General features: G+C 32.2%; 1 long non-coding RNA gene across 1 annotated transcript in view; it reads left to right on the top strand.

Annotated features, from left to right (window-relative positions):
• LOC127718539 (uncharacterized) overlaps window positions 1-22,560 on the top strand; it is a 50,149-nt gene extending 27,589 nt beyond the window's left edge. The window contains exon 2 of the long non-coding RNA XR_007989888.1: window positions 22,365-22,560. This is a non-coding gene — a long non-coding RNA (uncharacterized LOC127718539). The remainder of the gene's footprint in view (window positions 1-22,364) is intronic.
• Window positions 22,561-24,104: the final 1,544 nt, after the last annotated feature.

Here is a 24,104-nt window from a genome sequence, read left to right as displayed (position 1 = left end):
ACACGTTGAACGAGCATCTATCTTAAACGACTGAACGTCAAACAAAAAAGTAAAAACACGTTGAAAAGGGCACTTGTCTTCCACGACTGAACGTCAAATAAAGTGATAAAAACACGTTGAACAAAGCACTTGTCTTGCACGACTGAACGTCAAATAAAGTAATAAAAACACGTTGAACAAGGCCTTTGTCGTGCACAAATGAACGTTGAATACACGTTGAACGTGAAATAACAAACGAGAATCACGTTCCACGAAAATAATCCTTTACCACCCTCATCTATATTACGATAGTTTTTGAATTCCAAATATCAATCACTTACCGTTAACAGGTCTAACATATTGTACCACTAGTAAATAAGTTAAGAGCCACATCATCATTCGCTTTAACAACCCATATAAAGATAAGGAGATGTGGTATGTTTGCAAGTGAGAAAACTATCATCGGTAGACCAAATTATTTTTTTTTTCTATTTTAATTGAATTTTCATATATATGCAAAATGAATAATTATTAACAGTCTATTCCTTCGGAAAATGTAAGCATGCATGAAATGCGGATTAGTCAAATTAAATTTCTATCAGTTTCTTTCTGCATGATTAAAATACTGATGTGAATTGATTATTGCTAGTTGTTTTAATTGATTCTTTTGAAGTTTGTTAATTCTAATTTCAATATAATGGGAAAAATAATATGCGAATGGTATTTCAATGAATTATCAAAGTTTATGTTTCCCTGAACATCATATCCATTAAGCTTTCAAATTAACTGCGATCTTTCTTGGATACGGTATTGTTTGTATCTTAATGCGTTTGTCATTCAAGGAATTTGGTATTGATTGCAGACCTGTGAATACTTTTGTTAAATTTCTTCAACATTTTCACAGCTTCTGAACTCGGCCTATTTAGAGTTAGACATAATAATGTATGTATAGCCAGACTGTTTGTTGGCCTCTTTTTGATTTTTAATATGTCGAGGTATTGTCTCATTGACCTATATCCCGTATCTCTTTTTATTCATTTCAGAAAGTCGGAATAAAAAAGAGCAATCTCCGTACAGCGATCGTTTCCTTTCCGTATACCCAGTACACTACAATACAATGACATATTAAGTGTAATGATACGAAGTAAGTACGGAACGGATATGAGCTCTGCGCCGGAGATTGAAAAAAGAGGTTGAAGATACCAAAGCGATATTCAAACTCATAAGTCGAAGACGAACTGACAACGCTATGGCAAAAACAGAAAATGATCAAAACACAAAACACAACAAAGACTGGGCAACACGAACCCAACCAAAAACTGGGGTTGATATAAGGTGCTCCGGAAGGGTAAGCAGATCCTGTTCCACATGTGGCACCCGTCGTGTTGTTCGTGTAAGTACAAATTCGGTGATAAGTCTAATTACCTCTTAGAATGAGTTATTCACCTCTTAAGATGGACTATTTCCCATCTTAATATGAGTGTTGCCTCCTCTTAGGATGTGTTAGTTACTTGAAAATCATAGATGACTGAGAAGTGACATTTCTCATTGGTTGTGGTGCTATATTTGGTTCTACAAATATCGACTATTTGACTGAGGTCTCTAAACTGCCAATGTACTTCGAATTCAATCTATAAAATGAGAGGTTTAAGATCTCAAAAATATAGCGTAACAACCGTCACATCTTCATGTGCCTGTCTTAAGTCATGATCCTTTATAATGGTGTCTAATGTCAGATCTAAACGTTTTGGGGTCGTTGTATTTTTTTTTTTTACATACATAACTTTTCCATTTATTCATAATAAATAGTTTTTTAATAATCTACTACGATTATGCATTGCTTGAAATAAGTCACGCTTTCAAGAAAAGGTAAACACGCGTATTAAATTAAAAAAAAAAGAGATGAAAATGTAGCCCTTTTGAAAATGTGTAACTCGAAAGGTTAATAGGTTCTATAAAAGAGTGTATACTAGACTATTTTCATATTACTGACTTTAGACTCCGGATTATTTCATTTACCTGTGTATAATATGACGCAGGTTTCTTCAAAAGTGATGATTTTCTAAAAATTGTTTGACATTTCACAGTGATATCATACTTTAACTTTGTTTAAACCTGTTTATTTACTTTTGACTTTAATTATTTATTCCTTGTAATTTTTTATTAACTGTGCATTTGCATTCAGGTGTCAAAGGTCAAATTTATTCGTTCATTGTGTGTTAATTTACGTTTTTTGATTGCGTTAAGCCTTCCAATTGATATTTTATAGTGTGATGTTATACTATTGTTTCAGAAAAGGGGGAAGGTTTGGTACCGTTAAAACGTTTAATCCCGCCGCAAATGTTTGCACCTGTCCTAAGTAAGGAATCTGATTACAGTAGTTGTCGTCTGTTTATGAAGTTCATACGTGTTTCTCGTTTCTCGTTTTTATATAGATTAGACCGTTGGTTTTTCCGTTTGAATGGTTTTACACTAGTAATTGTTTGGGGCCCTTTATAGCTTGCTGTTCGGTGTGAGCCAATGCTCCGTGTTGAAGGCCGTACCTTGACCTATAATGGTTTACTTTTATAAATTGTAACTTGGATGGAGAGTTGTCTCATTGGCACTCATACCACATCTTCCTATGTCTATAAACAAACAAACAACAGTACACAAAACATAACATAGAAAACCAAAGACTAAGCAACACAAATCCCACCAAAAACTTGGGGTGATCTCAGGAGCTCCGGAAGGGTAATCATATCCTGTTCCACAAGTGGCACCCGTCTTGTTGCTCATGTTAGTACAACCCCGGTGATGAGTCTTATTCTGTAGGTCACATTCGAAGGGAAGGGGCGGGATTGTAGTTACGACAATTGAAACATATCCGTTGTCATCTTTGAAACGGATACTTCATAACGGTTAACCAACTCGTGATGTCGTCCGTAAAATTTACGATAGGATGTTTTCAACTTCACCACTTGAAACTCTTGGTTTGATATCTTCCTTGTAAGCAGCAAATCTCTATCCCTAGAATTTCTTTCCAACAGTGAGATACAAACTCCGTATACAGGCGCTGCTGGAATGTTGCTAGACAGAAATGGAAAGTTCACAATTGGGAATCTGAAATCATCTCCTTTGTCGTATTTTTTGTTTTCAACCAAACATCATTGACAATTTCTAGATGTAAGTCAATTTTTTTTTACAAAGTACGATTTATTCCTCCCCAAGTCAGGAAACTTGTATCTGGGCCAGTCTTTTTTTTTATGAAACACTCTTTTAATTGGTCTTTCATTTTGAATTTTGAAATGAGGAATACTTGTATAAAGTGTAGAAAAGTCAAATTTTTAAATACTATTGCAAGATGAAAGAGTCTTAGACTCACCCCCAGATTTTTGTGGGGTTCGTGTTGCTCAGTCTTTGATTTTCTATGTAAATTTGTGTAGTTTTGTTTGTCTGTTTGTTTGGGATTTTTTGGGGTTTTTTTGGGTTTTTTTTTTAGACATGGCGTTGTCAGTTTATTTCCGACTTATGAGTTTGAATGTCCTTTTGGTATCCTTCGCCTCTCTTTTAGATTGTATGCACTCTAAAATATCTTTTTTAGTATCAACATCTGATTCGGGCCATCTCTAGAATAAGTATGTCTTACCTAATATGTTTTAGTATAAGGAAAAAACAAAGATAATACAAGTAAGTTATTGATCTATCGAGAAAAACCGGTTTGAATATTCAATATAGTTTATCGAAACACAGATTCAGACATCCCTAAATTAGCATCATCAGACAAATCGTCACTACCTTCTATTAAAATTTTGCTCAGGTTGATAGGACATAGATCTCGCACTTTTAACTTTATATCTACATGTAGTAATACTTTTATATGTAAATGCAGTTTTACTTTTATATCTAAATGTAGTTTTACTTTTATATCTGAATGGAGTTTTAAGTTTATTCTAAATGTAGTTCTACTTTTATATATAAATGTAGTATTTACTTTATATGTATTTCCGTAACTTTGTACTCATTATCATGTATTTCATGTATTGAATATTTTTGAAATGCATAATATGTATGTATAATTATTTTCTGTCCCCCAAAAAACTATTATTTTCTGTGTTAAAAAAAAATGGCGAATTTACGTCTGTGAGTATATCAAAAAAATGTTCATAATTATATTAGGAAATGATAACTGCAAAAGTCCCTAAATCCGCTTTTCCGAACATTTTTCACTCATCTTAAAATTGTTTTTGTATAATTTCTCGGAATATATCTCAGAGTTTTGGATAATGTAGAGGAAACTCATCAACCGGTTCGGACCTAAGTGCAAAAAGAATTTGTGGGTTCACAAAAATTTAAAAAAAAACAAAAGTTATAGCAAACACAATCGTGTGGAAAGTAACTATATTTTCAATTTATAACCCAACATCAAATTTTTTTTTTCTCAAGTAAAATCAATAAGTATTGATGAAAACGAACTGTTCCCACTATTTATTTGATGCATTTAAGGTGGTACCTAACACCTTCACTAAAATTAATTTGGCTCGTTTAATTTTCATAAAATTTTGACAAAGTATTTACTTTGACCCTTTGACAAAAATATAAAAATTTCAAAAAATTTGAACCAACCAATTTATCAGAAAAATTAGACTGGTTATAAAGCAGTTTGACAAACACTAACTTTAAATCATTGAGAAGCTTATACTCCCTTAACAACACAACGTAATTAAAACGTTTAGCTGATTTTACTCCCTTTTACTTGAGTTATCTCCCTGTAGTGTTAGGTACCACCTTAAATTAATTTCATAATTTATTGAAATTATGAAATTCAATTCCTCTGTGTTACATACGAAACGTGAAACACGAGACAAGGGTGTAATATTATTATGTTTAAGTTATCAATATTCAATACTAAAACTCTATTTTTCATGAGCAAACACAACACAAGGATGATCTAAGGGTTAGTACATTCAAATGTAGATTAGTTGTGATGAATCGCTTAGATAACGTTCCAAAATTTAATCAAAATTTAATATTTAATTCGCTTGTACGTCATCTTTGTAATGAAATTAGTCGGGAGTGTGATTCCAATTAGATTTTAATGCAAACATTATAACCTTTGTTAAGTTCTGGCTTCGGAATTCAGCACAAAGAGAATGGTCTTAGTGTATGTATCTATGGTATCAAATATGTAAAGATATGAATTGTTTATATCTATTGACGTAAGCTCCCTTTCAATTTTTACAAATATTATTTTCTACGTTTCCTAGTTAACGGATTTTATTCATATAAAGGGGGTGATTTTTCCAGTTTTCCAACAATATCTTTTTAAAGTGCTTTGAGCAGTTTTCATGAAACTTTGGTGACTGGTTTATATCTTAAAATAACCTCCGTTTTTTTTTTATAAATTTCTGGTATGACGTTGAGAGGTTATTGAACTTTATTCTTTGAAGAGGCAACAGGCGTATCATTGTTTATTTTAAAAATAGATGATATATTTTACAAAATTTAGCTAGCACTTGTTACCATGGCTGCAGAAGATGGCTAGGGGTCTATAGTATGCACAGAATATAAAAATGGCATTTAACAGATAATAGAAATTGACATTAATTAAGTAAACAAACAAAAAATGAAGAAAATAAACTTATTTGATTACCTGGAGCCAACACTACAAACCAGTAAAAGTCTGAAATGGCCTATATCTGTACTCGACTGTACTGATTTTTACTCGACCAGTCTGAATTGGTCTGAGATTTACTTGATAATACTCGACTATAGTCTGAACCATACTTAACAGTCTGAACTTGTACTCGACCCTTACTCGACCAGTACTTAACCATTTTATATGCGTCTGAACCATGCTCGACCTAGTCTGAACCATACTCGACCTAGTCTGAACCATACTCGACCAAGTCTTAACCAACCTAGACCTATTTTTTGTATCTATCTATTGTATTTCATCAATTTAGGAACTGTTTTTAACAACAGCTATTTCCCCTGGCTAGAAATTTGAACAAAATTTGAAATTAAAAATGTATTCAATATAGCATTGAAACCAAAATTTCACAATAAACATAATATAACTTCATCACCATATTCATCAACACTTGCATATATATATATCACCTTTAAAATAAAAATAAAACAAGCTGATCAAATAATCTCAAAACTGAATTGTGACTAATATTTTCAATGTTATTCAAAATTTTTTGAATGTTTCAGATATATTTTATGGTTACTGGACAATTTTCACCATTAACTTAAACCTCGTATAGATTTATGGTGTCAGTCGAGTTAAAATAATAATGCAGTGAACATTTTTTTTATTAAAATATATATAAAATAGCATATAAAGCAACTTAATAAATTTTAAAAATGACACCTTTGTTTTATTAAACCAAGAATTTAATATTATCATGATAATAGAACTTCCATAGTAATCCTGTGATAAACTTTTAAAAAAGGAAATGTGTTCCAAAGTTACAGTAAAAATTTATTTCAATTAAATTTAAATAATTTTTGTCTAAATTAAAGACATGGCATACAAGAAGCACTTTAATAAGGTTTAATTACCTCAGTACATGTGTGTTTTACAGGTAAAAAGAAAGCCTTATTTTTCTTAAACTCGTGTATTACTTATCTAGTGAATTCAAAAGGCCTTGCGATTTAAGTTTCACAGGATGTTGCAATTTTGAATGAATGTTATTTGGAATTTAATACTCTCTGACCAGGTGTGATCTTTTTCATGAGTTTGCCCCAAGCAGGAGGTATTACTTTATACTTCACCACTAATCAGAAGAACAATTTTATTAATTTCTTTAATTTTTATCACTTTTTGATATATATTGTATATAATATATCCCAAATTATAATAATAGATATATTTCTAAAATAAGGTTAAACAATTTCAGTGATTTTGTTGGCTGTTGTTACCTCATTAAAAAGATAATTATATAATTATTGTACATTTTTTGTATGTAACCATTAAACCTATGTAGTTTTTATTAAGGAATTTAAGAAAATTAATTAAAAAAAAAAAAACACATGCCAAACAAGAAGCACCTTAATAAGGTTTAATTACCCTCAGTATAGGTGTTTGGTTTTTGTTTTTTTGGTAAAAGAAAATCTTTTTTTAACAAAACTCTAAAACTTTAAAATTGATATAATTAAATTATTATATAAGATAATTTGATTTAACTATATAATATAATTTGATTTAACTATCTCTATTCAAAAAATCTGAGAATCATGTAAGAATGTAAAAATCTGTTTTTATATTATATCTATATTTTATTGTGGCTGTTGTCATGTCAGTAAAAAAGAAATTTATTTTAACAGTTAAAATTTAGAAAAAGTAGAGGTTATTTGGTCAAGTATGGTTCAGACTGGTCGAGTATTGTTCAGACCTTTGGTCGAGTATGGTTAAGACTGAAAAAAATAGGTCGAGTACAGGTCGAGAATGGGTTTAGACTGTTTCAGACTGGTCAAGTAATAGTTCAGACTATTTTCAATGGCAAAGATAAGGGTCAAGTACAAATCAGTACAGTCGAGTATGGTTAAGACTGGGGTCGAGTAATGTCGAGTAAAATTCAGACCAACTCAGACTGGTCAAGTAAAAATCAGTACAGTCGAGTACAGATATAGGCCATTTCAGACTTTTACTGGTTTGTAGTGCAACTTATATAGACATCAAAGTTAAACAGGTAGAAGCAGTTTGTGTACAATCTGTATTCATGTTAAATATTTTTCAACTGTTCAAAATTTGGGCCTGTAGATTTCAGAATGTATTGGCCCCTCTGGCCTGTGCTTTGAAAAGTTAAGCGGAAAGACTGGTTAAGATGTCTGTAAAAACTGTGTTTTGATCTTTTTATCTCATAATATGAATCACAGATCCCATCTGGTTAACATCTCATTGAAATCAAATTTCATGATAGCTGGGAATAATATATAAATTTTTGATTTTCTTATTAAATATATACATGATAAATGAATGGGAAGGTATTTACACATAAATCAATATATGAATGGGAGGTGTTTTCCAACCCTCAACCGGACGTCTGTACACAAATTTGTAGGTTGAGACCCCCCGGTGTACCAGCCAGGTCGGGATATGGACAACTTTAGAACTCATACACTTTTCCATATATTTCCTTTTTCACAAGGCTTATGTTGTTATATCACAGTAAAAACTGATTGTTCGATGATGTCATTTATAATCGTTGTAATTCATTCATAAAAAAAAGGAGATTGCCGTGTATTTATTTTCAAAATCCTATGTAGAAATATTAAAAGTAAATACATGAAAATATAATAGCATAACAAACATTAGGGGGGGGGGGGTGTCTTCGGTCCTATGATATAAGATATTCATAAGTATGTAATCCAAACAATGAGAGTCAGACTACTACAAAATAATAAAAAAATCACTAAACAATACAAATATATATATGTAACATTTACCATGCTTGCAAAAGTGAAAAATTGATTTTAAAAAATCTAAGTTGATTTGTTTGTTTTTTTCTTTTTTTATACTTTTCTTAAAAACTAGACAACATACCTCTCCTCAAATTTACATACAAATTGTTATGTTTCGAGCAGTAAAAAGAAAAATGATATGAAGAAACATAATTTTCACAAAAGTCTGACTTTTAATTTTAAGCCCCTTTTTCAACTGCCACATACAATATTTATGTATTGTATGCATGTACATGCGTTGTACATTTGGGAAGCAGTGCAAATGAAAACCAGATTGTACGTTTTCATTATTTTGGGGTAGAATATATATTTTCAAGTGTGAGAACCCTGATTGGTAAGGTAGTATTTGATGATTATTTTACAAAAATTATACACTGATTTTTATTTTTAGATTACGGCAAATGTATGAAGTATTCCAAGAGTTTGGTGCGGTTAATGCATTACAGGATTTTATCATTGATTCAACATCTTACAAGGATATACAATGCTACAATGTAACAGACAGAGTGTATTCAAGAGATCAAAAGAACCTGGACTTAACTTGTAATGAGTGTATATTTTTTTCAACCACAAGCTCTTTCATAATATTATACAATTCAAATTAAAATCATTGTATGAGCATTACAGATAAGGTCTTGAAATGGAAAATCTAGTTTAAAATGAAATAGAAAATTGAAATAACAAGAATTTTTACAAATTTTGAGGTCATTCCATGGTGTGGGACATGTAAAAAGTCTATGCATAAACCATTTTTGTGGCTCCATAAGTGGGGCTTGGCCCTTGCTCCCCCCCCCCCCCAAACCCCATATATTCGGCTATGAATCAAGCAGCAGCCCATCGACAAACAAAACCCCAAAGTGCAATATGCAGTCGATCCTTACCCCATACATGTTGCATGCTTTAAATTTTCAAGAGTCTATAAAAGTTGTGAATAAGATATATAAAAAATATATCAACACAGAATTTTCCAAATAACAATTTTTATGCCCCCGGTTTAGCTCAGATCAAGTACGAACTTGGGTAGCATCACTATAAAGTTCTTGAGTTATGTCCCTTTATAAAGTTATATGCAAGCTGGGGCATCATCTGTGTTCCATGGACACATTCCCCATTTATTTCTATTAAATACAAAGTTTTGACATGAGACAACCAATGCGACGGTTCCTAGCTTGGTACAGGCACTTGAATATTTGAGTAAATTATTTTTAGAAGATTAAATTATTGTAAATTAACAAAACTTTCATAAAAGTATTAACATCTTTCATTTCTGTCTTTTGCAAGTAGGACTCTTTCCCATAGGTAATTTGGTTTTATGCACCGCCGTAGCGGAGGGGGCATCAAGTGTTACCCATGTCCGTCCGTCCCGTCTGTCCGTCCCGTCTGTCCGTCCCCAAAATTGGTTTCCGTTCTCTAACTTTAGTTTGCCTCTACAAAATGTTATAAAACTTATACACAATGCTAATTACCACAAAACACAGATAAAGTTCGAAATTGGGTGGTGTCACTTTTATCGTTCTTGAGTTATGCCCCTTTATAAATGGAAAAATTGCTAAATCTGTCTTTCCGTTCACAAAACAGTCTTAACTTCGTGAATCCTGCATCTGTATGTGGAAGTTGACTCATGCATTTTTACAAGCAGGGGCATCTGTGGCCCATAGACACAATTCTCCATTCAGTTTCAAAATTTATCAAGAATAATACCACTACCATCCAGCATGCGAGTCATCAATGTACATGACATTCTAAACCTGCGACATGTAAACATAAAGATAAAAATTTTGTGGCGTAAACTATTTGTATTGAGCTTGATATTTTAGATGGTAATTGACATGGAAGCTTCATGTCTTGTGTACAGATGCCTTATATTACGAAGGTTTGTCATATGTCTGTTGGCTTTGACCTCATTTTCATGGTTCAGTGATTGCTTGAAAATAAGTTTCTTGTTTTGTTATATGAATTTATTACTTATTAGTAATATGACCTAATTATATAACCTACACCTCATTGCCTGGATCAATGATCAAGGTAAAAGTTACATGATTAGGTCCATTTCTCATATACTTTTAGCAGTAGGTCAACTATATTTGGTGTATGGAACAGTGATTGTAAGGTACATACATGTCGGGCTGGTAGGTTTCATCAGACCTTGACCTCATTTGCCCAGTTCATTGGTCAATGTTAAAGTTTTTCTTATATTTTAAGCAAAAGGTTAAGTTCAACTATATTTGGGGAATGAAACGATTTTAAGTCATACATGTCTATCTGGCAGGGTTCATCTGACCTTGACCTCATTTTTTCATGGTTCGTTGGTCAATATTAAATTTTCATGGTTTTTTCTGTTTCTTGTATAATATAAACAATAGCAAAACTATGTTAGGTGTATGTAATGATTGACATTATTTTCATGGATTATTGGTAATCATGTTGAGTTTATGTGTCACATTGTACTAAAACTTTATCCATAGGACTATTAACATGAAATAATTCATGAATAGTAAAGCGAGACATTTCGTGTTGCATCTTATATATTGCATTTAGAGAATTTTGGTCAGAGTTTACAGGACTGACTAGTATTGTTGAGGATCAATTAATTTGAACAACATGAAAGAATTATGTAGAATGGTAGTATGAACACATGCTCACTACCAAAAAGAAGACATATCTATATTTTAAATTTATATATATTATAAAAGAGAGAAGGTATAGTACTAGATGAGCATCAACATTATCTAAAATATGTTCAGTTACTGTCAAATTTATGTGAAAGCTTGATTCATGCTAATTCCACTTGAAATGTTTCATGTGCAAGCTCCTTTCACCTTACTTTCACATGAAATTCATGGGTAGAAAATGTATCTGTGAATGTTGAATAATTCTCTCATACCAATCGCTTGGGATTGAAGTTTTTTAATTCAAGGCAAAAAAACCCTCATTGGTAATTAAACACACTTAGTACAAGAAGTGACGTTAAAGATGACGAAAACCAAATTAGTAATAGACTTAAATAGAAGGGATTCCTGTTTCACGGACATTTAACTAACATTTCCTTTAATTCAAATTATGTATTTTAACTGGATTCTGCCTTACTACCCTAAAAAATTAGTAAGGTCTTCAATTAAGATCTACTGCTGTCAAAATTATCATGCAATATTAAAACCACATGAAGAACAGAAAGAAACATTTCAACATTCAGGTTCTAATTGCATGCAATTTGAATAAAGAATACCAATATTGGTATTGCTGGTTTCGTGTTTTAACTGATAGCCAGCTATCTCAGGTGCAAAGTAATCTAAAGCTTTATAATTGCATTTTTAGCTCACATGGCCCAAAGAGCCAAGTCAGTTTTTCTCATCACTTGGCGTCCGACTTTTACACAAATCTTCTCTGAAACTACTGGGCCAAATTTAACCAAACTTGGCCATAATCATCATTAGGGTATATAATTAAAAAAATGTGTCCGATGATCCTGCCTGCTAACAAAGATGGCCGACATGTCTAAAAATAGAACATAGGATGTAGAGGTAAAATGCAATTTTTGTCTATTTTTTTTAAATCAGTAATAAATAGAGAAATTCTGGCACGGCCAGAAACGTTCAGAATGTTGAGCTCTACCAACTTTCTATATACGTCAAAACTGTCAGACGACTTCTTATATGAGTTATTGCCCTTAAATGACCAGTTTTATCATTTTATTTTCATTTTTGCCTACTATCTTGAAAATTATAATAGATAAAGAGAACTGTTTACTGCAAATATGATCAGCAAGACAAGTTCTACAAATAAATTTTGCATAGTTGAAATCGTCAGTCGATTCCTTATTAGAGTTATTGCCTTTTGAAGACGATTTCTACCAATTTTTTGCGTTTTTGCCTTATATCTTATAAATTATAATAGATAGATAGAATCTTAAATAAGCAAAAACGATCAGCAAGACACGAACAACAATTAGGATAATATGGAGGAAAGCGTCCCCTGACTCCCTGTTGGGGTTATTGCCCTTTAATGACGATTTTCACTATTGTTTTTGGCGTTTTGCCTTGCATGATAAATAAATAGACACTTTAAATCACAAAAATGATCACCAAGTCTAGATCTACTAACAAGTCAAAGTTTGCTGAAATAGTTAGTTAGTAAAATCACTCTATATAGGAGTGATTGCCCTTATATGAAGATTATTTTTTTACCCTCTTTTGTGTTTTGAGCCAAAACTAGAAGAAAGAGAGAAACTAAACAAAATAAATGATCAGCATTACAAGATCAACAAAACAGAGCTTTTTGTCGTGAGTTCTATTCTCAACAATGTTGGGAGTGGCCTTTGTTGAATGTGCACATAGACCAATGTGAGCGACACATGCTCTTTATAACACCTTGTAAGAAGTTGTAACTCCAAAATTGATGTATTAGAATATAAAAATAATGTGATGTGGTAATGATGTGGTAAAGCTTGCCAATGAAATAACTATCCACAAGTTGATGTAAGCAATTAAAGGCAACCGAAAGGCCTTCAACAATGAGAAAAACCCATACCGTATAGTCTGCTATAAAAGACATGAAAAATATAAAAGAATTCAATTGAGAAAACTAACGGCCTAAATTTAAACAAAACAAATATGATAGACAGCAACCAACGACAACCACTGAACTACAGGCTCCTGACTTGGAACAGGCACATAAAGAATGTGGCGGAGTTAAACAGTTTGTGAGCGCTCAACCCTCCTTTAACCTGGGACAGTGGTGTTACAGCACAACATAAGAACAACTAGAGTTTTAACTCATCAGATCGATACAAAGCAGAAAAACATCTAACAAAAACACAGATCATACGTGGCAGGGTATTTATACATCACTAACAACAATAACTACATCTGTATGGTTTTTGTGTAAACTTGGGTAATGTCTGCAGAAAGTACGTCATGGAATTTCACTGCAAAGGTTATCTGTTATCTTCATTTAAGAATGTCTCTAGATTGTTGTGCATTTTCTTTAAAATTACTTTGATTTGTTTACAAATTGTCATGGTATCAGAGGAAAGTGTTCTATCTATAGGAGAATCATGTGAACTGCATTACAGACTTCATTACAATTGAGTGGTCCAAAAAAGTATCTAGTCAAAAATAGTTATGACCCCGCATTGTTGCTTATACAGCAACAGTTTTAATATTGATGGCTGCATATATTTATATAATCTATAGTTTTAATTGTGTTATAAAAATGAACTGTTATCACAGAGATATGTCTCGCCTTTTTGTTATGAATTTTGATAATACAAATGTTGAAATTAAAATAGCAATACTTTAACATGTAAGTTATGCAAATATTCAAAGTCGATGAACCATGACTGAAGGTACATGGCAAAACAATCTCCATGGAATGAGATGTGCCAATGCTAATACAACTGCATACCAAATACCATTGACTTATTATTAGTCGTTCCCTTTAAACAAACCTAAACACAAACATTAACTTGTAAACTATGTAAAAGTTTCAAAGTCAATGAACCATGATTAGGGGTGGGGCTATATAATCTCCATGGAAACGATACTTGCAAATGCCAATAAATTTGCATACCAAATATCATTGACTTTACATTAGCAGTTCATCTTAAACTGATCTAATCACAAACTAATACATGTAAACTAAGCAAAAGTTTCAAAGTAAATAGACCATGACTAAGGGGGCGGGGCCAAACATTCTCCATGGAAATGAGATGTGCTAATGCTTATACAACTGAACACCAATTAACATTGGCCTACCACTAATGGTTCCCCTTGAACTGACATAATCACAAACTAATGCATGTAAACTTAGCAAAATTTTCAAAGTTTATAGACCATGACTAAGGGGGCGGAGCCAAATAATCTCCATGGAAATGAGATATGCCAATGCTTATACAACTGCATACCAAATATCATTGACCTACCACTAGTGGTTCCCCATAAATTGACCTAATCACAAACTAATACATGTAAACTATGAAAAGTTTCAAAGTCAATAGACCTTGACTGAGGGGGCGGGGCCATATAATCTCCATGGTAATGAGATGTGCCAACGCTAATACAACTGCATACCAAATATCATTGACCTACCACTAGTGGTTTACCATGAACTAGACGCCGGAAACAGCATTCCTATGTCTCGCTTTTTGACTCCGTCAAGGCGAGACAACAAGGAGATGTGGTATGATTGCCAACTATCAATCACAGAACAAGGATACTAGGTATAACCATACTGTCTTAACGTTAGACGTCAGCAAAATCGGTTTCACGCCTCTGCATTTTTAGTCGCATGTCATAGTTATGTCTAAGTGTAGTTATATATTTAGATTACTAAACAATATTATAATATTGTGCTGTACAGCTGGGTAGTATTCCTTTTTCTTATTTTTGTCAGAGCCATTCAGCGCTTATTGTATGGTGTGGACTGCGAAACATTGAAGACTGTATGTTAGTTTTGTATTTTTGCTTAAGTGAATTTTGCTGTCTTCTTGACATTGCTCCTTTCCCGTTTTCACACACATCAACAATGGAAAAATGATAGCGCATGGAAAGCTATAATAGTCTACTTTATAACTAGTGGAACTAATCCTAAGAAAAAAAACGTCCTGCTCTACGTCAAAACATTGAATAACACCATTTATGACCAGACGACAACGACAATCAAAAAATAAAAGTCCAGTTTTTAACGGGCACGTACGGAATGTGGCCATATAGTTCATCAAAAAAATCTCCAATGCCTAAACGGGTTGAAATGAAAGAAGAATTACAACAACGGCGTTTTAAAAAATAATACTTGTATTTATTCAAAACCATCTAATGATATTTGTGATAGCATAACCGAGAACTTTTCAATTAGGTCTTGAATATGACTATACTTTTCAGTACTTAAAAACGACTGAAATTTTCAGTACTGAAAAACGACTGAAATTTTCAGTACTGAAAAACGACTGAAATTTACAGTACTTAAAAATGACTGAAATTTACAGTACTGAAAAACGACTAATTTTCAGTACTGAAAAACGACTGAAATTTTCAGTACTGAAAAACGACTGAAATTTACAGTATTTAAAAATGACTGAAATTTTAGTACATTAAAATGACTAAAATTTCCAGTATAGAAAATTGACTGAAATTTTCAGTACTGGAAAATGACTGAAATTTACAGTACTTAAAAGTGACTGAAATTTACAGTACTGAAAAACGACTAATTTTCAGTACTGAAAAACGACTGAAATTTTCAGTACTGAAAAACGACTGAAATTTACAGTACTTAAAAATGACTGAAATTTTAGTACATTAAAATGACTAAAATTTCCAGTATAGAAAAACGACTGAAATTTTCAGTACTGGAAAACGACTGAAATTTCCAGTACTTAAAAATGACTGAAATTTTAGTACATTAAAATGACTAAAATTTCCAGTATAGAAAAATGACTGAAATTTTCAGTACTGGAAAATGACTGAAATTTTCAGTACTGAAAAATGATTGACATTTTCAGTACTGAAAACAACTTTTTCTCATTATTTTGAAAACATGCATATAATTAAATGTACTGAAAAGATAAGGGTAAGAAATGTACTGATTTGTTATATTCTTTATCAGTACTGTATATGTAGTGGCATTAAATGTACATGTAAACGCTAGGTAAATTCCTGGTAGTGTAAGCTTAATCTTTACAATGTGACGGTTCATTATAATGCTGATGCTTCCCATGTATCATGGCAGACACGTCACATCATGCTAAGTTTAATCTTTAGAATATGACGGTTCATTATACAGCCTATGTTTACCATCTTACATGTCTGACATGTCATATAGTAAACTTAATCTTTAGAATATGTTGATTCATTATAAAGCTTATTATTACCATTTAACATGTCTGACATGTCACATGGTAAGCTTAATCTTTAAAATATGACGGTTCATTATAAGGCTAATGATTACCATGTAACATCTCAGACATGTCACATGGTAAGCTTAATCTTTACAATATGTTGAGTCATTATAAAGCTTATGATTTCCATGTAACATATATGTAATGTCACAAGGTAAACTAAATCTTTACAATAATAATAATAATAAATACAATATTTATAGAGCGCATTATATAAACAATTACTCTAAGCGCTTCATATCTAAAGATAAATAAAATAAATAACAATATGACGGTTCATTATAAAGCTTATGCTTACCATGTACTATATCAGACACAATTGTGATCCAGGTATCTATGATAAGTTTCTCATTCCAGAAGAAACAGTCATTTTCATACAGAGAAGTGAACGTTTTGATAAAATATAGGCGTTCCTTGTATTGCTAGCTCATACAAATAATGGCATAAATAATACCCATGATGTTCATATTTTCCCTTGTATATGCCATTATTGTATTCTTCAAAGGGTTGGCACATTCAACCAACCCGAAAATGTTTGACAGGGTATATTGATATTTTAGTCAATGGATTCACAACATAGAAACCAGGGCTGATATGCATAAAAATACATCAGTTAAGATTTGTTCCGAACGGACGGATTTTTCTACATGTCCTACGATAAATTAGTACTACGATTGGATATCTTAAGTGGTTTTATGCATATCAGCCAATATGAATCGTCGCGAATATGTAAAACTTTGATCTTTCCTTATTTTACTAAGTCAAGTAAATTTGAAAATCGCGAAATAAAATCGTCGCGAAATGGACTAAAAAGAGCTAAACGCGAAATAAAGTATCCGCGAAAATAAGTTGGTTTACAGTATTCGTTGGGTACCTATTTTCGTGGTATTCGTGTTCACATGTAAACCACTAATTTAAATGTTCAACAAATAACAAACTTTCTCTAGGTTTGTATATCAAAACTTCAAAACATTCACGAAAATGCAACTTTTCCATATTCCACCAACATTGATACCTATGAAAATAAATGAATTTACAATACTTTATCTGTCTTAAAGATCAAAGGCTGCTTCTAATTATGGTTTAATCCACCATTTTCTACATTAGGAAATGCCTGTACCAAGTCAGGAATATGACAGTTGTTTTCCGTTCGTTTGATGTGTTTGAGCTTTTGATTGTGCCATTTTATAAAGGACTTCCCGTTTTAAATTTCCCTTGGAGTTTGGTAAGTTTACTTTTTGCAAGGTCAAATCAATCAAGAAGTGTAATTCTAATTATCTTATATAATGACTCAATGCCTTTCATTAATTTTGAATTGTTTAGCTTTTCTTATGTTAACAGAATGGTAACAGTACTGTTATTTTGCTTAGATACGAGACAGAATGCTGTAAATGTATACTGAATTATTGTACAAAACGCATCTAGAAAATGACAATGATGGTCGGTTGAGAACAAAACTTAACGACAAAAGAGATGATTTCAGCTTCCCAAATGTGAACTTTCCATTTCTATGTAGCAACATTTAAGCAGCGCCTCCATTTTGAGTATATATCTCCTAGTTGATACTATATCCCAGAGCTTGTTTCCTTGATAGACAATTGCTCTCACAAGGAAGCTATCAAACAAAGAGTTCCAATTGGTGAAGTTAAAATCATCCCTTCGTAAGTTTTACGGTAGCCATCACTGGAATATCTGTTTCACAGATGACGACGGATATTTTCCAATCGTCGTAACCACAATCCCATCCTCCGTTTTGTACCAAGTCAGGGATATGACAGTTGTTTTTCATTCGAGGTGTGTTCGAGCTTTTAATTTTGCCATTTGATAAGGGACTTTCCATTTTTAGATTTTGTCGAGCCTGCGACTTTTGTCGCAGAAAGCTCGACATAGGGATAGTGATCCGGCGGCGGCGTTAACTAACTTCTTAAAAGCTTTATATTTTGGAAGGTGGAAGACCTGGATGCTTCATACTTTGCATATAGATGCCTTATGTTACGAAGTTTCCGTCTGTCTCATGTCCATTGTCCTTGGCCTCATTTTCATGGTCCAGTGACTACTTGAAAAAAAAGTTAAGATTTTTTGTAATGTTAATTTCTCTCTTATTATGAGAAACGGGATAACTATATTTGGTATGTGCGTACCTTGCAAGATCCTCATGCCCGTCAAACAGTTTTCACTTGACCTCGACCTCATTTCATGGATCAGTGAACAAGGTTAAGTTTTCGTGGTCAAGTCCATATCTCAGATACTTTAAGCAATAGGTCTAGTATAGTTGGTGTATAGAAGGATTGTAAGGTGTACATGTCCAACTGGCAGGTGTCATCTCATCTGACCTTGACCTCATTTTCATGGTTCAGTAGTCAGTTAAGTTTTTGAGTTTTGGTATTTTTTTCTATTATTACTATATGCAATAGGTCAACTATATTTGGTGTATGGAAATATTTCACGATGCACATGTCAGTCCCGCAGGCTTTATTTGACCTTGACCTCATTTTCACGGTCCATTGCTCAGTGTTAAGGTTTTGTGTTTTGGTCTGTTTTTCTTAAACTATAAGTAATATGTCAACTATATTTTTTGTATAGAAGGATTGTTAGCTGTATATGTCTGTCTGGCAGGTATCATCTGACCTTGACCTCATTTTGTTGGTTCATTAGTCGATGTTAAGTTTTCATGGTTAAGTTTGTTTCTTAGATACTATAAGCAATAGGTCAACTATATTTATTGCATAGGTTGATTGTAAGGTGTACATGTCTGCCTGGCATGGTTCATCTGACCTTGACCTCATTTTCATGGTTCATTGGTCAATGTTTAGTTTTCTTGGTTAAGTCTGATTTTTAGAAACTACAAGCAATAGGTCAACTATATTTAGTGTATTGAATGATTGTAAGGTTGATAGTTGTAGTAAAGCTTTATATTTAGGACTATCAACATAATATCAATGGTTAGTAAAGAAGGCGAGATATTTCAGCATGTGCACTCTTGTTTGTTTTATGTGTTTTGTATACTGTTGTTTGTCTTTTGGTGTTTGTCTTTTTTTTTTGTCACAGCGTTGTCAGTTTATTTTCGACTTATGAGTTTCAATGTCCGATTGGTAGTTTTTGCCTCTCTTTCCGAAATCCATATTATACATACACTCGCTTTTCTCGCAATGAATATAGTAGTTTTCATTAGATCAATGGTTTATTTGTTCTGTTATGAATGTAATATTAAACTTTAACAGAATGCGCTGGGGCAAAAGTATCCAGTCAATTAAAAGAAAAAGGGCGAACAATGATACTGTTTTATTATTATTTATTGGTGCTAAACGCCACCTTCAGCTACTTTGGCTATACCATAAAGGCCAGTTTTTTATCAGTGTTTTATCTAGATATATAAGCTAAGTCTGACTCAAAACTTACCTAAATCGCTTACCCTTTCAGGTCGCCAGAGATTATCTCTTAGTTTTGTTTAGAAGACAGCTTTTATTTTGTGTTGTTCCTTGTTTGTGATGTTTATACCGATGACAGTCTGATCTTTTTTTTGTCATGAAAACTTGTTTCAAATTCAAAATCTCAGTCCGTCAAGTTTTAGGGTTAGATTGATTGATTGTTGGTTGCTTAACGTAGGGTTAAAAAATTACATAACCTATGGTTTAAGAATTTGGTGGTGTCATAGGGTTAGATAAGAGTCCATTACAAGTCTGCTATTCTTTGTCTTAAATAAATTCATTAAATTTGAGTCTGCAGAAGTGAGTTGATCAATGTGAGAAGATGAAAATAACAAAATCTACGTTCAAGTTTGGTTTCCATTAAAAATATGTGTAATAACAAAATCCAAGTCGAACACAAGTTAACATATTAGTTTTGGGTAGATTTCTTTTATTAGTTGTTACTGGCTTTGAACTAGCTGTCCGTAACTGCGAGTACTCTCAGATCTGTACGTTGTGTCTTTTTTTTTTGTTAGGGATGTATAAATACCCTGCCATGTCTGTGTTTTTTTTAAATGCTTTTCAGCTTTGTATCAATCTAATGAGTTAAGCCATTTTCAACTGATTTTTATGGCTTTTTCTCATGTTGTACTGTAACACCAGTGTCCCAGGTTAGGGGAGGATTGAGTGCTCACAAAGAATGCCAGACAGATAATTTAACTTATCATACATTTTTTTTTTCAAATTGTCTGCTGTTACTATATATCACAGACAATCCAGCACAAATTAAAGTTAGAAATTTTGAAATCATTTGTTCATTTAAAATCATAAACAACCTTGCTTGCTCTTTGGCTTGAGATATTATTTGTGGTAGGATCTCAATTGAACAAATGCTGCAGTATCCTAAACTAGCAGTCAAGTATATTGTATACTGTGATTATTCAAGCTGAATTTTCAAATGTGTGGAGCATTTTTACTTATGCAATAACATGGTAGTCACATGTTTACTTTTTTAACATGATAACTGTGATTCTATGTCACAAAGTTTGACTGAGTTGACTTGAAAAAATAATACCAGACATTCGTTTTTCACCGTTAAAATACGCTATTTGACACATGCTAATAAGTGTTTATAAATTTCTTACAAGCAACTATTCCAATGATTCAGAAGGGCTTGAAAAACAAAAAAAGATTTTTTGTAAAGGTTACTTGTTTCTTTTTATTCTTATATGTATTTCAAAACATCAAAAACATGTTAAAATATGTCCATTTCAATCAAGTTTTGACAAATTGCACAACAAAATGCAAAATTTAATTTCAAAATTTACTGAGTAAAAAAAAAATCTTCAAAATGTCTGTGGTAATAAATGAAATACATAAGAAAAATTGCATACCTTAACTTTAAATAATTTATCCTATTCTTACTGAACCCATTGCAGCATTATTCTAATAAATTGCTTCGCTGAGCACAGCTGGATACGACCGCAGAGGTCCAACCCTGAACAGTTGGGGCAAAAATGGACACAATATTCACACTTGATACAGATCTGAATTTGGATTGTTATTAAATATTTGACACATAATAGGTTTCTGACACAGAATAACTGTAGTCAAAGAACTTAGAATTGGTTATATGATTTGAATTTATATTCAATTTTTTTGCTTTTGTGCAATACACTATGCTGTTGCGAATTGAATTGAACCCCCCCCCCCCCCCCCCCCACCAAAAAAAAAAAAAAATTAAACCCCCCCTTTTTTTTTGCCAAAAAAAAATATTTGAAGAAATTTTCTTTTTAATTTCTGAAATCTGAAATGAGAAAAAATTGTCCCACCCCTCACAATTTCATTTTTAACCCCCCCCCCCCCCCCCATTTTTTTAAAAATGGAGTTAGCAACCATAATTACCCATTAAAATACATCATAAAAGTCTTAAAATAGAAAATGACATTCATAATCATGGCTAAAATTAATATTCCTTAATCAGCATTTTTAAATAGTAACTTCTAAAAATAAATTGAAAGCTAATCACCTCAAAACAATACAACATTTCTTTATACATAATTTAAAAGCAGTGTAGGGAGGTAATCCAAACGTAACATTGTACATTTTTTTTAATTGTCCATTAACCAGGAAACCATTGTTTTCCCCCTTTTTTGTCCCTAATTCCTAAACGGTTTGAGCCATAAACCCCCAAAGCCAATCCTAACCATCCCTTTGTGGTATAATTTTAGAGAGATCCATACACCCTTCCACAAGTTATTGTCTTGAAACTAGAAAAATGCTTATTTGGGCCCCTTTTTGGCCCCCAATTCCTAAACTGTTAGGACTATAACCCCCAAAATCAATCCCAAACTTCCTTTTGTGATTATAAACCTTGTGTTTAAATTTCATAGATTTCTATTTACATTTACTAAAGTTACTGTCCTGAAACCAAATGTCTTCGCATTACGCTGATGACGACGTGATACCAAAATTTTTTGCGGTCGTATAAAAACATATACTTACAATTTAATGTCACATTATCCAATATTTAAATGTGATGGACAGAAGCCTAACAGTAACATGATAGCATGAATAGTTAAGCTGGACTGACCTTTTGTGAATTTTTCTGAGCATATTTTGAAATTCACCTAAAGTTTCATATTCTGGACCAATATTATTGCAGATAATTAACCAATAACTGGTAATGAATTTTGATACAAGAACTGGGATGTTGCAAAAAAAAAGTATAAGTCAGTTTCGAATGGATGACATTGGGTAGAAATTAAACTAAGGCCAAACAATTTTTTTGAAAAACTACCTTGTGTAATTATGTGAATAAAAAAAAACAAAGGGTAATAGAACAAAGGTCCTCTTTTCAAGCAGATATGAAATTTCTTATCACATCAATCAGATAAAATTTCAATACAATTAATACTCAACTGCATTAAAACACTATATCATAACTTCTTAAAAATGAATAAAAAAGATGGATGCCATGCTTGACCAGGCAACATCACTGGGGCAATAGACATAGACACATACCAAAATAAATTTGGTTGAATAAAAATTAGCCAATAAAATCCTGTTATTGACTACAATAGTATACAATAAAACTACTTGCTTTCAGCACTTACTACTACATAAATACAAAATTATGGACTAGAAAAAAAATCCTTGGTTTATATCAAATAAATGTGCAAAACTTGTATTTATTTTCCAGTCAACTCATGCTCTGATTGGCTTAAGTTATTATACAGTGTTTAAAAATGTCATTGGAAAGTCTTTTTTGTAGCTTTTGTATTACCTATTAAAATTAAAATTTGAATATAAAATAATCAGAAAGTTAAATCAGAAATCGACTTCATTATTTCATATCATGAAAATAAATACAAGATTATACACCATAAAAGCATTATATGTTCTTGTAAGCGTATTCATACACACTTTTATCACTCATTCACACATAAAAATGTAATATTTACAATACATGGTCATTCACATGCAGATTTTTGTGCTAAATATCATTGGTTTTGTACATCACAAGAAATGCATCAATAAAATATTGCATGAAAATGAAAACAAAGTCAACAAATTACATTCCTATTATTATGTAAACAATTTGATGAGGCAATAAAAGACTATACTTTTGGTCAATATTACTGACAAGTCATAAAAATTTATCTAATGATCTTGTACTTTTCGTAGTGTTCCCAAATTCAGCACTAGCAAGAATGTGTCCATACTACATGGATGCCCCACTGGCATTATAATTTTCAATGTTCAGTGGATTGTGAAATTGAGGTCAAAACTCTAATTTGGCATTATAATTAGAAAGATCATATCATAAGGAACATGTGTACTGAGTTTTAAGTTGATTGGACTTCAACTTCATAAAAAACTTTAACCTGAAGTGGGGCAGACGGACAAACGGACAGACGAACGGACACACAAACCGAAAAACATAATGCCCCTCTACTATCGTAGGTGGGGCATAAAAATCATTCAGTACATGTTGGACTGTACAACATTTTTGTAGATACTACACTGTTGTTTGACAAAAAAATCTAAAAATGCCCAGAGCTTAATGCATTACTACTATATGCAGATTTTACCATAGATATTTTGGTGTATAATCTTGATTAGTAGAAAAGTTATGCATTCTATCATGAGATCTTTTACCAGCAAGTTGGACTCTCAGTATCCCTACTCTAATGCTTGAGCCAAAATAGTTCCTACACATTTAGCAGTAACATTCAAAATATGTCAAGTATTTTGGTAAATTTGGTATGAAATTAAAGCTTTAGGATCTTAGATCACTATTCATCCCTTGTTAAATGTTTTTATTTGCAAAACACTTATATAAATTTGAAAAAGAAGGGCATCATTAGCACGTT

This window comes from Mytilus californianus, unplaced genomic scaffold (genome assembly GCF_021869535.1).
Source record: "Mytilus californianus isolate M0D057914Y unplaced genomic scaffold, xbMytCali1.0.p SCAF_10, whole genome shotgun sequence".
Lineage (NCBI taxonomy): Eukaryota > Metazoa > Mollusca > Bivalvia > Mytilida > Mytilidae > Mytilus > Mytilus californianus.
The sequence above is the reverse complement of the archived record's forward strand: the minus strand, read 5'-3'. Positions and strand labels throughout refer to the sequence as shown.